Source organism: Zonotrichia albicollis, chromosome 2 (assembly GCF_047830755.1).
Source record: "Zonotrichia albicollis isolate bZonAlb1 chromosome 2, bZonAlb1.hap1, whole genome shotgun sequence".
Classification (NCBI taxonomy): Eukaryota; Metazoa; Chordata; class Aves; order Passeriformes; family Passerellidae; genus Zonotrichia; species Zonotrichia albicollis.
Window position 1 is genome coordinate 70,608,779 of NC_133820.1, and position 12,641 is coordinate 70,621,419.

Genomic DNA, 12,641 nt, shown 5'->3' on the forward strand with positions numbered 1-12,641 from the left:
GATGACTTTTTCCCTTCAGTGCCAATGTAGGGTAGAACGAGAATACAGCATCCTGTAAACACATCTGGATACACAGTTGTTTTTATTCCCAGGTACAGAATCGGGCTCTTCTGCTGTTCTTCCTTTGAGTGCCATGAATTCTGCATGCCTGGCTGCACAAAAATGCAGCTTGAACAGATGTGGAGGCATCTTTCTACCCAGGTGAGCCTGCAGATTCCTGTACCCTCCAGTACTTCTGGGAGGTATAAATTCAAACCTTGTTAATCTGAAGAAGACACTGAACTCAGCTTCACTTTCCAGGATAAGATGTGCAGAAAAGAGCTGTTGTGGAGGCCTCCACCTCAAGACAAATCCAAAGCTTGAGCCAGGATCAGGTTTTCTGTGTCTGTGACGCTGGGAGTTGTCAGAGTGCTCTAGTCTTAGCAAGGGACCATGCTTCAGGTGCACTGTCCCCTTTGTCCAGACAGCCAAGTCTCCTGGCTGTACTCTAAGGGAAGGCCTGCTGCATCCGAAGGGAGCGAGGCACCCTGGTGAATGTCACAGCCTGGCCTCACCCCGCACCCCGGTGAATGTCACAGCCTGGCCTCACCCCAGTGAATGTCACAGTGCCACCTCACCCCGCACCCCAGTGAATGTCACAGCCTGGCCTTGCCCCATGAGGTGATGTGGTCTGCTCACATGGGCTCCATGCTCACACAGGAGCTGGGGAAAACTTTTAATTAACCACGTTCCACTCACTGTAACACAAAAATCCAGGCTGTAATTGTGTCTTGGGTGTGTCCCTTTGAGTGCAGAAGGCTAGAGCCTGTTCAGGAAAGATCTGTGGTGGTCACTCACATGGAAAGAAGACCTTGGCTGTACCAGTACAAGGGGCAAGCTTTCCACTGAAACTGCATGAGCCTGTGAATAAACTTCCAAACAAATTTATTTGCATCTAGGGCTACCATTTACTCAGAAAATAGGTATAAAGGCAAAGAAATTTGAAAAGAATCATGTATTTTTATGCTAGGAATAAAGCCAAGTTCAGCAGTGTAGTGACGATATTCCTGTAACTCATTTAGAGGAATTAGAAAAAAAAGGGATGTCTATTTTGTGAATATTTATATATTTTTTAAAAATAATGATAATTAAAACAGTAGGAAAAGAGGTGGGAGGACATCACATATCTCCTCCTATTCCTTGGATGCAATTCACAAGCTTCAAATACTATCATCAAAGATAAAAGGCTTGTTGTGTTGGCAACTTTACAGTCGCTTTTCAAGCCTGTCAGATAGTCATGCTATGGCATAAACCATTGTTCTTCTGGAGGCTTCCTTCTTCTCTGACTTGATGGGAAAAAATATGTCATCTTTTAAATTATATTCCCTTCCCAAAATTAAAAGGAGGGCAAGAATTGGCAGATCCCTCTTTAGGTGAGAGAAGCCATCTATTATTTATATACCTCTTTTAACCCTGCCGCTGTTACATCTGATTGCAGAAAAATCCAACAAGCTGCCACTCACCATAAAAAAATAACAAATAACATTGAAACCTTTGCTTTGTATTGAATTCAAATATTGGAAATGCAAAGCTCTACCTTGATGTTGGGATCAAGGGAGATACATTTGTGTTGCTGCTGCAGTCATAAGACAGAACCCATTCTTTTCAAAGTAATTGGCTGCCTGCTGTCAGAAGTCCTGAGGAATGTTTGGCATGTTTGTACAGAGCTGCATTGTCACGCTGTTTTTATTTAGAATAGGATGCTGCCTATAGCTGGACCTCTTCAATCAGCAGTGAATGTCTACCTACAATGCAGGTACTGCGTGTGCTTGCTTGTACTGTGCAATGTGTTTTTTTGGTTTTGCTCCTTTAAACTGCTTTGGTTGGGAAGACAACTGCAAAATTCCTCTGTGAATGCGGAGCAAACTGAATTCTAAGAGATTTCCTCTTCAACCCCAACAACAGACACATCTGGAATCCTTGTTTAGAAGTGTTTTGGAGAAAAGATGTGGCCTCAGAACAGTTCAAATGCTTTGTCCCTGTCTGGAAGCTCAGAAATAATTCTGACACACCAGCTGCCAGGGAGAAGTTGCAGACTCAGACAGTGGAGAAGAAAGGAGATACTGACCAAATGTGTCCCAGCCAAGAACCATTTAATGGATATTTGCCCCCTTCACACCCCCTTCTGAGAGCTCAGACTCCTCAGAGAGCCCCTTTGCCCCAGTACCTAAGTGTGCCTGTCCAAGATGTAAGCTTTCAAGCAAAGCTACCACTAGCTGAACAAAACCCACCAAGCCCCACAGCAAACCAGCTGGCTGGTTCCAGTAAAGCTTCGTACGATGAACAATGCAGACTAGAGCTGAACTTTTGCATGAAATCACAAAGCAATTATAATCAAAAGGAGCTTGAAGAGATATGATAAGAGATCCTGGCATTCCCCTGGGATAAAATAGTCCTGCAGGGCCCTTCCTGACTCATGAGTCTGTACTAAATTGAAGGAGGAAAGTAGGACATATCAGCTGATAGAACAGATAAAGAAGTAATAAATTCTTAGTATTATGGACCAACCCACCTCCTGCTGTAAATGTGTTCCATACATTGAAGGGGCATATTCTGCCCTCATCTCTATCCTGAATCACTGTGTTTTTTTGAAATTTAGCCTGAAAGTAAAATGAAAACCAAAGGCTATGTCTGAAATTGTTAGCATCCTACTAGTATCCAGTATTTCATGGTGAGACAGGAAGGATATCAGTATTTCTTTTGTTTTATGGAGACTTTTTTTTTTTTTTTCCTCTTATGACAAGAGTTTCTGAATTTTGTGGTCTAGAAATTTAGGAAAAAAAAAAGCATTTATCAAACTTCTGCATATGACAGAATTTCCCTCATCAACCTGCTACTTTATACCTTTCTCTAATTGCAGATATCCAGAAACAAATGGTCTAGTTCTGAGCTAGTAATCTTGGCACATCCTCTGTTTAATGGAGAGAAGTAGGCAACTCCAAAGTATGACACATCTACCTAATATGGCTGGGTGAGTCATTTTCTGTCGTGCCCATCCTGATATAGTTACTTTTCAGGAATTTGATGGAGACTGCTAGGCACTGAAGGTTGCACAGCAGACATAATAATTTTGGTTCCAAATTCACATCACTGCTATGAAACTGGTCTAAATCCAATTAGTGACCTGCTATAGAGGTGAAAGCTTGAATAGCCCATTGGTAATTCTCTGAATTATTTGGTCTCCCAAAGCAATTTTATTTAGCTTGAAGCCTGTTCTTCCAAACTGCTGATTTATATTTTAGCTGAGTACAAGCAGGATTTTAATCATTAAATGTAATAACAGCATTTGTTCTTATAGGGTCAAATCAGCTCAATCCATATCCAGTAAAGTAGCTTGAGTAATTGAAATAGAAACACACTACTCCATCCCTTCAGGCATGTAGCAATAATAGCTAATAGTAAAAGATGATGTATTTCATTCCCTTAGAAACACTAGAGTAATTTGTAGGCCAACAAAAAGATCTGCTGTAGCAACTATTCAAAGAGGGCAAGATGTTCTCTTTCTATTTGTATCTCTTGATTTATACTTTGGATGGTATTACTAATCACTGTGCTGTAGGTAGCTTTGAATAGGATATCTCTAACTAGAAAAATTACACATACACACTCAGGTTCTCACTTGTGCCTACACTCACTCACATACTTCTCTTAAAGCTTATGCTGGAAAATCCAATTTTTTTTGATAATAGTTTCAACTTTATAGAACAGAACATGTCAGAGGAAGGATGCTTTTTAAAAATGCCTGAATGTCAAGATATCACATCACTTTTCCACTTTTGCAATGGTAATGTATCAAAGCAAATGGGCTTGTGCTCAGAAGGAAAAAGAATATCACAAACCTGGTAACTGCTGCTGTCAGAATCTATCTGCTGCTTCCATGGTGAAAAAAATGGAACCAGTGTCTTAAATTTATCACTAGCTACCTAGATGGCAACAGCCTCCTCTATACAAGAATAGGCATTTTTGAACATATCTGAAAGGTGGGACACAGCTTCCTTGTTTCAGGCTCTGATTGAGAGGAACTCTTTGGGTGATTATCCCATTCATGCTTCTGGAGGTTTCTGAAGCATGGTAGATGAGCAGAGGTACATGAGTCTGAAGGTTTTGGGGGCAGAACAGTTACAGCAAACCAAGTTGCCTGCTCTTGGGAAAGCAGTTTTCCTCCTCAAGAGGTCTTAACTGGCATCTACCTCTCTCTAGTGAATACAAAAGCTTCTTACAGAAAAACTACTTTACCGGACAATTTAAACGTGGTACAAGTAAGGTGTCCAAGTTGGCTGGATTAGATCACTCTCTTTTTTAAAATCAAAATACTCAGGTGAGTTCTTGACTTGGCTGTTGTAGGGATTCATACAAGCAAAAGTTCTTTCTTTTGCCCAATTATGTTGTGGAAGCTTTTGGGGAGTCCTTTTCTAATTCAGAGGTGTGCACTCTGTATCATGTGGTACATCATTACCCATGCTCTTTAATAGTTTAATTAGTTTTCTAAGAGATCACATAGACAGCTTGTTTCCACAGTACCTTGTTATGCCAGGCTGGGAAGGAAAATGGGCTCAGTCTGCATGTGGATAGAGGAAAAAAAATTACTCTCAGAATGCTGGCATATAGTCAAGAAAAACATGAAATGGAAAAAGGAGTGATCCATTTGGGGAAAAGTAAAAAACCTGTGTAATCAATGAATTTAGATGCTTAACTTAGGTGCAAATGAATGCAAAAAACTCACATAATTTTGAAAATACTTGAAAATACAGAGATAGAATGCTATTTTAGCTGGCAGTTAAAAAATGCAAAGCTATGGCATGGAGGTAGGAGTCTCTCTGAGTGAGATTCATGTCACCTTATTCTGGAGACTGGGTACTGATCCAAATGAGGCCATTTAAAATTAGGTTTGTAAGTATGCCTTCCACATGCAGGTGAGGTTTCCTGAGATTCATTACAGGCAAGGAAGGTTTCTTCTTCCAATCAACTGCCCCTGTGCAGGTTCCTACTACCACTTGAGAAGGCTGAGGTATTTTGACTGGTCTTCAGCTCCTCTCCACCAGGCAATGGGCTCTCCACAGGCTCTGTCTCATCTGCTGCACCCATCTAAGGATCTCAGATTGCCACAGAACATGCCTTAATATAGATAACTGAATCTTGCTCAAAGAGTATTTAATACTGGTGGAACCAAGTCTACTGAAACAGGCAGTGCAGTCTGCATGGAGGAGTCCCTCTACCACCCTATGACCACAAGAGAAAGATCAAGTGGCAAAAAGAGAAATGAAATAATTAAGAGAGGAAAAAAAAAATCTATCAAAATTTCTGAAGAGGGAGTACTATTAGGGTTATGGAACAGCATTGCTAAATTCCATCAGCACCTAGCGCTTTAAAAATTTGATAGCATATGGCAATAACAAAAGTGATTTTCAACTCATTTGCATTGTAGATACTTTCCATAAAGGCCTTCTGCTCCCCCCTCTGATAACTGTATTTGTCCAAATTATTTATTGCAAATGAAATATGAAATGAATTCAACTATTTTTCCCTGTTTATAAATCATATTAAAGCTCATCTTAATTTGTATAGAAGTATTCATTGCGCATAAGTATTTGCCAACTAGTTTATGAGGACAAATTACAGATGACAACTTGTTCGTGAACACTTATTTCAATTCTTTATTACTCCTGAGTTGTGATTAGTCATCCATATCACATGGTATTGAACTGACTGTTACTTTTTAATCAAGAAAACAATGATTAATGATGGCAATTAACTGATAATGAGAAACAAGAATAATGTGAACTTCAGGACTCACAAATATTTTTAAATAAACCAACAAGCATTCGAAGACACACAGGCAACCAATACCAGTTTGCTGTGAGTATGAAAATGATTAACTTAATAAGTTTATTGATGAAACATGCACCTCCTCCAGGTTTTTTTCATAAAAATTCATGCTCCCATTGCTACATGCAAAAGTAATTTTGGGATAGCACTGAAGTAGTTCTCTGATCCGTGTTGTATTTGATCTCTTTCCAGGTGAAGGATTTTATTAGCATTGCCTTTTCTCCTGTGACCTGCAGCACTCCTAGATGCAGTCTTTTGAGGACCTCCTAAAGTCCAGTCCTGCACAATTTGTGGAAATCCCTAGTTTTGGTTCTGACTGGAGCTATCAAAAAAAAAAAAAGAAAAATAAAATGAGCAAAAAAAGACAAGAAGCAGCTGTGTGGATTGCAGATAAATACTTGTTATTTTGAATTTTCTTGGTTGAACTATCTACTGGGAACCCTGGAAGAATCTTGTTCTAGGCCACAGGGAGCAGAAGGTGTCACTGCTGAAAGAGTGAGTGATGCTTCATGGTTGTGACAGAAGCAGCTCCAAGCACTGTTATTTGAGTACTGCAGTAGCAAATATGTGGTAGAAGTAAACTTGCCTTGGCAACAAAACTTCCTCTGATTTCAAAAAGAAACTATATATAAAACAATTAAATCTGGGATATTTCTGTAAACAATGCCTCTTTTGATGAAGACAGCTTTGACCTTTTTTGAAATTAGTTGGGTTGAAACTGGAGCAGAATATCCATTTACAATTTCTAAAATCTCTCTCTAAAAATGCATAATCTCCTTTGACCAGCCAAGCTATGAAAAAATCCAACCTGATCACTCTTTCTAAATGGCAAAAATCCAGAAGAATATGGAGCCACCAGAAAACCAGTGAAGCAATTGGTGCTGCAGCCTTTCCCCTGTTTCCAAACTGTCCTTTCAGTCCCTATTTATTGTAAAAATGCAATGTTTTTGGATTTCTTCTTGCCTTTCAGATGTAGTTGTATCTGGCAAATGGATTTGCAGGGAACTATTAAGGGCTAAAAGAATGCTGTTGTGTCCCCCTCAAAAAACAAAAAAGGAGTATAGACAAAATAAAAGCATAAAGACTAAAATCATGGTAAGTGTATATGCATTTTCATAGGCAAGTAGTATTGTGGGATCATAACTATAAAAAGAATTGGTTTAATTAGGTAAAAAAAGAGATACATACATTTTCCTAATGTAGATACATCATCATTTCAGTTTGGCTGTGTGTTTGTCATCACCCCAGGCAGAAAAAGCAGCCTTAAACACAAGGAAAAAAAAAAAAACAGTATCCTCCAAACACATAATATGAAGCCTGGTTGTAGAGTAGGTATAACTGAAGCTACTCTCTCTATGACAATGAAGGAGTGAGTTACAATGGACCATGAGCTGCCAGCCAGGTGAGGGAGGAGGTGCTGGTTGTCACCTCTTAGCTGTGCCAAGAGCACACACCCGGTGCACTGTGCCACAGCTCTGCCTGCATGGCCAAACCTGTGGTGTTATGCAGTGGTGTTCTGATGGCAGGAGCCTAGGGAAGGTTAGGGTTGGGATCAATGTATAACTGATGTTCCTGAATTAATCCACTCCAATAATGCTCTAATAAGTCAAAGTACCAAGACTTTCTCCACTAAAGATGAGAGTGCTGAATTTAACAGCTCTTGATAAGGGTTTTTTTACCTCAATAATTTTGCCTGTCAGTATTTTAAGCTTTCAGCATCTGTACTATGAAGCGACAGGGACAGGTCCTCAGTTTACTTATGTATGGTGCAAAGGAATATTTGTCAGTGCATCATCAGAACTTCTTCACTGGCCCTGGCTTGCTGCCTTGAATATCCTCAGATTTGCCGCATCTCTGCAAGCCTGTCTGGTAGTCTGGGCTCTGAGATGACCCTGGCTTCCCCAGAGCTGCTCTGCTTGGGCACCAAGGGAAGGGACAGTGTTGCTGCCAGTGAGGATGCTGCCTCTGCCTGTCTTGCTATCAGCCTCCACTTTCAGCCTCCCTCCTGCTGGGAAGCAGTCCTGGCTGCACCCTGGCTGTGATTCACTCGCCAGGGTGCAGTTCCCACTCCCGTTTTGGATCTCTTGGATGCTGATTCCCCTGGATGCTCTTGAGGTTTTGAAAGGAGAGTGACCGAATAATTTCCCTTCGCAGGAACCTTCAATAAAATATTCACAGGATTTTACAGGATTAATTTTAATTTATTCCTTAGTTTTCCGATATAAAATTTAGTAACAAAGTTGCTGCTTTCCTCTGTGAAATCATTTATAATATAAAGTTGGAAAGTGTTGTGTAGAAGCTGCCTAGGCATAGAGCTTGAAGTATCTTCCACTGAAACCTCTAGGAGCAGACATTTATGTACCTGAGTGGGTCCTAGTAGAGCTAAGAGAGGAGAGTTAATTTTTTCCTAGCTTCAATAGTCTAAATAATGGGCATTTAATATAAATTAGTCAACAGAGATACACAAGTAGTTTCAGTCCACTTTAAAATCCCCATGGTGTCCACAAAGAGAACCTAAATTAATTGCTTAGATGGCTAGACTTAACTGGTTGTTTTATGCTAGGTGTCAGAAAGTTAATGGCTAATTTACTTGCGTCTGGACTGATGGATCCAATATTAGCCTTTGCTAATAAGTAAAGTATTTGGTTGTAAATCATTAGAATAGCAATACTGTCCTGCTGCAGCCTTATAATACCACCAGTTTAGCATGTCTGAAAAGGCCCTTTGGGTAAAAAAGGCTTAAAAGATTAGAGATAAGATGGAGGTGATGTAATTCAAGAAATCGTCTTCTGCATCTGGTCCAGATACCAATTAATTCTGATTCTTCCCTAATTTCCACCAAGTTAAAGAAAAGATGGCTTTGAATTGATAAAGATGATTTGTTCCTACTCTGCTGCGCTTTAGTAATCTCAACTATATTTTAACTTGCCATGACGGTACTGAATATAAGGCATATTTAGCTCTGTGTGAACCTGAATTATCTTTTTGGAATACACTTTATTAAGGAGATGAGTACTTTTACTGATATCTTTCTTTTTGAGCAGGATGAACCCTCTGGTCCTAATCACAAAAGAACGTAATATCGAAGATTTTAATAAGAATATAAGATAATATGGCATTGAGACATACCTCATTTGTATGCTTTTGGTTTAGATTATTAACTCTGGTTCTGTTTCAAGGAATGATTATAAAATTAAGACAAAACTCCACAATTTTATTATCTCTTATTATTTATTTATTTCTCACTCATATCCATTTCTTTGCATGGTTTCCATTCCTGATGTTTAAATCTTGATGCTATGGCGCATGATAACATACTGCCATAAAAGGTACAAAATGTGCAGACAGATGAACAATGCAAATTGTATTCAGGTTTTACAGGAATCTGCACCAAGGATAAAATCGAGCAGAAACTGTTTACCCCACAGGGAAAACAAGGGAGCAGAAGTTTCCACGGTATTGCAGGAGTTTAAGAGCAGCCATGTCACCTCTCACTGCGTTACATTCTGGGAGATCGAAGCTGCCCTCCGCGGTCTCATGTGCTCGCGAACCTCGCTGATGACAGGTCAATGACAGAGCTGGAGAATGGGCAATGTGCAGAGCGAGACCGCGACTCGAGAGGGCAGCCAAATCCGCGGCGTATCCACAACGCTGCGTATCCACAGCTCTCTCTGCCCCGAGGCAGGCTCTGCCCGAGGGTGTTGCCGCGTTATTTTTTGGCAGGGATGAGAGGAAAGCTCGCTGGGATCGCCCCTGGATGCGGCTCCGAGCGCGGCGGGCCCGCGGCGGGAACGGCGCCGAGCCCCGGCCAGCTCTCCTGCTCTCCAAAGCACAGCCCCGGGCTCCCTCTGTAGTTCAAGCGGGGAATTCTAGGGGCCTACAGGAGCGGATTCGTCCTGAAACCGAGCCCTTTGTCTGTGTGTGCGTGTGACGGGCGGGACAGCAGCCTGGGACGGGGGACGCGGGGTGTGGGCCTTGGGAGCTCCGGCCCACCTGGCCTGGGCACGCATCGGGTACTGACCGCTGTCTTCTCCAGGATTCTGGGCACTCTGATGGGCACATCCAGCCCGGGATCACAAGCACTGAGTACTCAGCCCTGGAAAGGCACGGACCTGTTGGGCCAAATCCATAGGAGGGCCACGATGGCGAGCAGGCTGGGCCACCCGCCCCTGTAAAGGCAGGTTGAGAGAGTTGAGGCTGTTCAGCCTGCAGAAGAGAAGAACCTGGGGGGGACTTATAGCAGCTTCCCCGTACCTGAAGATGGCTACAAAAGAGCCAGAGAGGGATTTTTGGCAAGGAATAAGTGATAGGATAAAGGGAAATGGTTTTAAACTGAAAGAGTGTTGATTCAGACCAGGTATAAAGATGTTTTTTACATTTAGGGTGGTGAAACATTGGCACAGGTAATCCAAAGAGGCAGTGGATATCCCATTCCTGGAAACATTCAAGGTCAGGTTGGATGGGGCTCTGAGCAACCAGATTTACTGGAAGATGTCCCTTATCATTGCAGCGGGATGTCACTAGATGACATTTAAAGGTCCCTTCTGACCTATACTATTCTATGATTCTGTGATTAAGCTGTAGAGTGTGTGATCCATGTCAGATCAATGCTTGATGCCCCAGGGGACACATCTACAGTGTCTGATCTAACCTGCCTGTCACTTCACAGATGTAGCATTGATCTTGCCTCAGAAAATGTCTTTTTATGAACTGCAGATGTCCTTCATTAGCACACTCTGCTTTGTTTGGAAATGGCTTGTTACAGCACACACAAGAAAATAACAGGATGACCATGCACCCATGTCAGTCAGCTTGCAGAGCCGTGAAGCCCAGAGCAAGTGTGATTCCAGGGAGAAACAAGTCCCCAAAAAGCTAACAGAAAACATTGCCACCTCAGGCTTGATTATGAAAAAGTAAGACTAAGAGATAAGTCATGCACTGTTGGCCCTTAATTGCTAGAACATTGTTGTCAAAAGCATATCTTGAAATGCTACAGCAGTTGTCAGCCCTGGTGGGCTAAAAGGAACCTCCTGCCTTTATCAAGTAAAAAAGACATATTGGTAAATCAAATCGTTCACAGATGGGAGAATTTCTGTACAGAGATTATAGAATAAAGAAATATTCATGATTCCTATAAAAAGACCTTGTTCAAAGATAATTTTGCCACTGTTGCTAGGACCAGAGGCCAACAAATTGAGCAGAGTAATTGCTTCCCAGTAAGTGCTCTACTGCACAAAATGACAAACTCAGAAACAGCCAGACAAATGCAGAGGGGCTACACATCTCCCTTTGGCATCACTTAATGAAATTGAGTTTCTGCCACTTTCTAGCTGTAAGCAATGTCTTCAGTCCCATTAGCCATTTGTGTACAAGCAAAAAAGTCCTCTCCGAGTCACAGTAGGCTAAAGTTTGTCTGCAGGTGTTTTTTCTTTTTGCTTTTTCCATGGAAGATGTGTGGCTCCTCTCCCTGATGCTTGACTTGAATGTTTCCCACTCCAAGAAGGTCTCCAGAGACTGGGCTACCCAGTGCCCAAACGACTGATTCCTATGTCCTTCAGCTTCTTTATCTTAAAGAGGGAAAACCAGATTTGTTCATAATGTAAATATGCAGGGTATACTACAGCTAAGTATTATGCAGAAGTTTGTGCTGCACTTACATTACTATTGAACTTTCCTTTAGTTCTTGCAGTAGTTTTTAATCTGAAACATATTTGTGACACATTGATATTTAAATCTATGCAAAGAAATATGTGAAGATATTTTTTCCTTTAGGAGAGAAAAATTCTACTTAAAATTTTAGGTAAACTTGTCTATTTGGCCAAATTAATAGTTGAAACTAGTGTACTTAATTTTCTTTTGCTACCTGAAAAAGAAAACTTTTTTAATAGTTTCCCTTTGTTTTTAGTGCCCATTCAGGTCCAGATCAATTGAGCATGAAGGACAGCAGGAGAGGAGACAGTGAATTTAATGACAGTCATTCTGTTATCAGTGGAGGAAGGCTAAAGAAACCTCCTTCAGAGATGATGGAAAATTAGGTTGGAAAATAAAAAATTTAACATCTCAGTTTTGGAGTGCAACACGTAAATGGAGGCAATCAACTGAAACAAACCTTATAATTCTCCTTTACAAAGGCAATGGATGAGAAAAGGCAGGGACAGATTGAAAAGTGGAGATGTCTGACCCCATGTCACCAGTGTCCCTGACTCACCAGTGTAACATCCCAGTGATGTTACACACACAGGATAAAACCCCAATATGGCTGGTTTTGGGTGCTCAGTTTGGCACACCACAGAGAGGCTTGAGAATGATAATTTCTTCATTAATACTTCTTGAACCTGAGTAGCAGAAAATGCAGATATTGAAGTCACCAGGTACTCCTGAAATGTTTGGTCCATGTGTGTCCATGTGTGTTGCAAAGTGCATGTCATATGTGTGTGCACTACAAAAAAAGGAATGAGATATATGAACAGTTGAACTGCTGAGTGTTGGAACACCTGTATTACATAGGTATATGTTTACTACAGCTCACTGCACCCAGGTGCTTCTAGGATCCTAGCATAACATCTAGTGTCCCAGTGTAATTTTAGCATATATCTTATCTCCTGCAAAACCAGCACAAAGAAATGTAGGTATATGTATCTGTAAATATCATAAATGGTTCTGTTTTGATAGAGTAGAAATACCTAAGATTTACATATTGTAAGTGTGATATTGCTGTCCCAAGGATAAGACTGCTAAAAATCAGCAATTGCTATTACAATAAATTGTTTGTGATT

At 41.0% G+C, this 12,641-nt stretch overlaps 1 long non-coding RNA gene across 1 annotated transcript; it reads left to right on the plus strand.

Annotated features, from left to right (window-relative positions):
* The first annotated feature begins 1,734 nt into the window (after nt 1–1,734).
* On the plus strand, nt 1,735–7,196 carry LOC141728339 (uncharacterized). Its single transcript, XR_012579259.1, has 3 exons — nt 1,735–1,795; nt 2,900–3,010; nt 6,058–7,196. It is a non-coding gene; the product is annotated as an uncharacterized LOC141728339 (long non-coding RNA).
* Nucleotides 7,197–12,641: the final 5,445 nt, after the last annotated feature.